Source organism: Schistosoma mansoni, chromosome W (genome assembly GCF_000237925.1).
Source record: "Schistosoma mansoni strain Puerto Rico chromosome W, complete genome".
Classification (NCBI taxonomy): Eukaryota; Metazoa; Platyhelminthes; class Trematoda; order Strigeidida; family Schistosomatidae; genus Schistosoma; species Schistosoma mansoni.
The window spans coordinates 17,839,726-17,844,776 of record NC_031502.1 but is presented as its reverse complement, the minus strand read 5'-3'; the positions used below and the strand labels follow the sequence as shown (position 1 = coordinate 17,844,776).

The 5,051-nt window shown below is 39.0% G+C and overlaps 1 protein-coding gene across 1 annotated transcript in view; it reads left to right on the top strand.

Annotated features, from left to right (window-relative positions):
- Positions 1 to 5,051, top strand: part of Smp_145550 (dcc1-related) — a 19,638-nt gene that overhangs the window by 6,831 nt on the left and 7,756 nt on the right. The window lies entirely within an intron of this gene.

The following is a 5,051-nucleotide window of genomic DNA, read 5'->3' as shown; positions in this document are numbered from 1 at the left end:
TGATAACGCATCAAATATATCTTTCCTACCTCTTCGTATCTGACTTCTGGTTTTATCTGATTTGGGAACGCTTCGAATATAGGTGTTACTGGTTGCTAGTTGCAAAACTACAAGACTAGTCGTATCTTCAAGACATTGTCCTTGATTCATAGGGATATGTCGAATTTGCTCTTATAGAATTTCTAGGATGTCGCTTGGATTAGCTCAGCTGGTCACCAATCCCAGCATTTGACTACTTTTAAGGGGTAAAAGTTGTGTCAACAGTCTCTTCTTGTGTTATATCTTCAGGTTCTAGGTGTTACCCCACAGCTTTATGTTGGGAATGAGAACTTTTTTAATGGGTTGTTCAGAGGCGTTTAGGATGCTTTAAGCCGTTACGAGGTCACCTCTAAGACGCCTGTGCGTTAGTAGATAAAGTTTCAGTGATTGCAGGTGCTCTTCATTAGATTCATGATACTCTGCACGCTCGCGTGATACACAAAGTACCATCTGATAAGGCATCAACCTCTGGGATTATGCACCTAGTTTACTGCCACCACATAGACGAATACGTCTTTTATCTATGGACGCGTTATATCTGGTAAATTTACGGTTATGATCTGTAGTGACCTACGTTTATGACGAGAACGCGATTGGTATAATGGAAACAATTATTTTTATAACCAATTGTACCAGTGATTGTTTTACTGTACTTGTTTGTTTGACTGTACCAAAGACACTTTCCCTTCCGTTTCCTGTGACCTTTCACGAACTTGCTTGCACTCGGCAGTTCCGCCCGTAAACTTTGGCACGTCTCGGTATTCTTTCGATACCACGAGATCGCCAACAAATATATCTTATTGCAACCATTAACAGCCATCTGGTTTATGGTCTACTGAGGGATCCAAAGTCGATATCTAGCACGTAATCTTGCTGTGGTGGTGATAATAGTATATCGCGACTCCACACCCATTTACAGATCTAAACACAATTACTACCAAATACAGATTTCAGCTTCACTCTGTGACTGGTAAACCAAGAGTCACTGCTATCCACCCAAAATAACGATACAGAGCAGCATGAGTGGGAAGGACTGGAAAAGAGAAGAACAAAAATGTAGGTGAGTCGACGGTAGAGCAAGCACACATAATACACTTGGATCTGTCAGGAGCGGCGATTGACGAAAACCAGTGAAACACCAGCCTCAGATTAAGGCGATCTTGAAATAGAAGTTAGGGGCATGTAGTTTAATCTGCTGGAATGATATCCTACGAAATGTTGATCGCTATTGCCAACCACATTCTAGCGTGCATGCATTGAATTTACACAAATATAAGCAAACATATCTAAAAAAGGTTATTCCTTTTTCATAGCTATGTGGCATGTTTAGTGTTCGTTTGCTGTATAAAGGGCTGTTAATCGTGGAAGTTTTATTACCTTACGTACTACTTTCAGGTATATATCGAAATTATCCCCTGTCCATTACTCTGCAGAGCAACGTATCTACTCGGTTCTGTAGTATAGTGTGTGGGATTTGTTTATAGACGACCAGTGAAAGTATACTATACTGACGCCCTTGAGCAGACCAATTATAATCAAGATATATTGCGCGAAATTAAGGGTGCAGTGCTCGAAGCCCTACTGCTTCAGCCTATAGATTTGTTTATCAGATTGTCCTAATCCCACTTTTGTGTTATTTTTGACTATCGCTAATTACTTTTTTGAATAAATGTAAGTGGATTTGCTGTACTTACTGAGTTTTCACTTTTTGCTCTTAAATCCCTCTACATACTACTCATATGCGTAGCTGGACTGGTTTTCCTCACTCTAGCTCCTAATTCTAAACATCAACCTCGTTTTTCTCATTGTCGTCATTCAGAGACTATCAGTACATGATTTCACTATAGCTTATTTCGCTTAGTGACGGAAATCCCATTGGGTTAATATCCCAGCTCACAAAGCTAGCACAACTATTATTTCAAGCTTTCTCGTTTACGATAATTTGTAATCTAACATATAAGGGGCTGCTCGCCATATCAAAATCCATACTGCACTGACTTTTTTTCGCTGGGAATAAGCCCCACGTTTTCAAGTCGTCTAACTGTACCGTAGTTGGTAATTGCGGTTAGGTTAACGTTTATTTAGTCACTCAATTGTAGATATACTGGAGTAAGTTCTATTACAGGAATAATTGTAGGTATGTCTCTTGCTTTGCTGTAATTTTTCTCACGGTCATTATTGACTGTCCTGCACGTGACACGTCTGTAGCATGACGGAATGGTATTTCCGTCGTAGAAAACTACATCTTTGATATAGGTCGGCGGAAACGACAGATAATTAAGTAAAACCTCCACCAAGGATCGCGATAGTGCAAGTAATAACCCCTGCTTCATTATGACTGGTCATCAGGTGCTAGGTCCAAATTGTAAACAAGAGTAGACTTCATCACCCGATTTTGTTTTATATTGTTGATCGTTTCATAACTAAGCAGCGTTTCTTGATTGGCTGGCATGTTGCTTAACGTGGTCAGTGTAGCGTAAGTCTACCTTAATAAGCAACTTTCATATGAGTAAAGAACCTTTATGTATAGATTACTAATGTTTTTATCACGAGTCGACACCAGCTATAATAAAAGAATGAATCTCTGTCTAGAATCTGGTTGGTGTGTCCATATACTGTACTGCCATAATACTTCAAGAAAAAATTCTATCTTTACGCTCTCGATGTTACAGATAGTGATTATCTAAGTGATAGTTTGAATTTCGGACCAGTATACTTAACATTCACTACATTTCAATTTGTGCACTATCTAGTTGATCGAGTGCATGTTTCAGGAAACTTAGTATTTGTCATTCAAACCATAGTTGTTTTCTCCTACATTTTAAGACGTTTCTGTTATATTCATTATCATTATAATGGACATACTGGAGAACAAATAAAACAAATAACTAGAACATGAATAATCCTTAATATACATTTAAGTAGTTGAATTAACTAGCATATACATTAGTAATGAACAGTCAAAGTATAGTATAATTGAACGGACAACTGGAGCAAAATAATATTGGTATTGGATTAACCCCATAATTTAATTACTGTGTAATTAAATTGGATTTATGTCGACACTGGCACATAGAATCATCAGAGGTTGTATTAGAATAGAAATAACACTGGCAATAGAATACCCAGCAATTGTATTGTGGCTAAATAAATCCAGGACTGAATTAGGCCGGTCTAATTTGCATTGTATTGAAATGAATCCAAACTATCCAGAGCGTCAATTAGTCATGTCTCTGGTATTTATGGACCAATATAATAATGGAATATGGCTAACAGGGAACCAAACAAGGGGAAATTGGAAAGGTTCATCTGTAAGGTATTCGAACTAACCAGACAAGTGAGCACGAGTTAACCAATGGAGTTGAACTAATGCATTTGACAATCACATGCTCAGTTAGATATCGTATTCCGAAATGAGTATACAGTTATGTAGACGGAGCGTGTCTGTACTAAACACCATGGTTTGATCAATCATTTTATAAACACTTTCGCTTAATTGGTAAGTAGTGTTATTCTTTGAAATATTTACCCTTCAATTACATCTTATAAGACGTTCATGAAATTGTTGTATTTGGATGTCACTCCTGTTACTGATAAGTTTTCCCACTACAAGTAGAAACGCAACAAACCACATACAATAAACTCCTTGGCAGGACTAGATATATGAAGTAAAATAAATGACGAATAAACGTACTTCGGATCAGGCAGCTTAAATCAAACAGAAAGACATTTAGGTGGGTGTTTTAGTATTCCGGCCCAACGAACCGATAATGGTGATCGTCTGTTGCAACTATGCTCAGACAATCGTTTATTTTTAGCAAACACTAATTTTAAGCATAAGGAGAGACATCGTCTAACATGGCGACCACCTGCACCAAACCAACGATGGACTCAAATAGACCATATTGTCATCAGTCATCGTTGGAGAGGCTCAATAGAAGATTGTCGCTCGTATTGGAATACTTGTTTAGACTCTGATCACGCTTTAATACGAGCGCGCATTTGTCTGCACCTCAATGGACGCAGGAAAAGTACACTAAGAAACCCATTAGGATTGAACTGGAAAACGAGAAAGCCAAATGCGAATTCCAGAAACAACTGAGTTCACATCTAGGCAGTTCTGTAAACGAGACTGACCCAGATGCTGCTTGGAAAGACACACGAACAGCTGTGGAAACAGCAGTAACATCTATTAGTTATTTAAACCATAGGGCTCCAAAAAACCAGTGGATTTCTTCTACGTCTATTTCACTGATGGATTCGCGTAAACTCATCCCATCAGGCTCTGAACATGACGAAGAGCGTAAACAAATTAGATCTAGGTTAACTAAAAGTCTAAGGAACGATCGTGAGCAGTGGTGGGCAACGAAAGCAAAAGAGATGGAAAAGGCAGCGGCTGTAGGCAACACCAGGCAACTATTCAGACTAATAAAAGAAACCGGAATTAAGAAGTCAAGTGTAAGTGAGACAATCTCGGAAAAAGACGGAACCCTTATCTGCTCTCAACCCAAACGTTTAGAACGATGGGCGGAACACTTTAAGGAGCAGTTTAGCTGGCCTTCAGCTACTGCACAACTACCCACTATTCCCAGAAAACCTGAATGGAACATTGAAGTAGGCCCCCCGACCCTACTTGAAGTTCAAAAGGCTATAGGTAATCTGAAACGAGGAAGAGCAGCTGGACCAGATGGATTGGCTCCAGAGGTCTTTAAATATGGTGGTCCAATTTTAGCGATTAAGTTGACTAATATTCTGGCTAAAATCTGGGAGACGGATGTAATCCCATCTGACTGGTCACAATCACTGATTGTCCCAATATATAAAAAGGGGTCAAAATCATCCTGTGATAACCATAGAGGGATTAGTGTGACTAACATAGTATCTAAAATACTAGCCTCAATAATTATCAGGCGCCTAACTAAGACTCGTGAACTGCAAATACGAGAAAATCAGGCTGGCTTCAGACCTGGTCGTAGCTGTATCGACCACATATTCACCATTCGTCAAGTTTT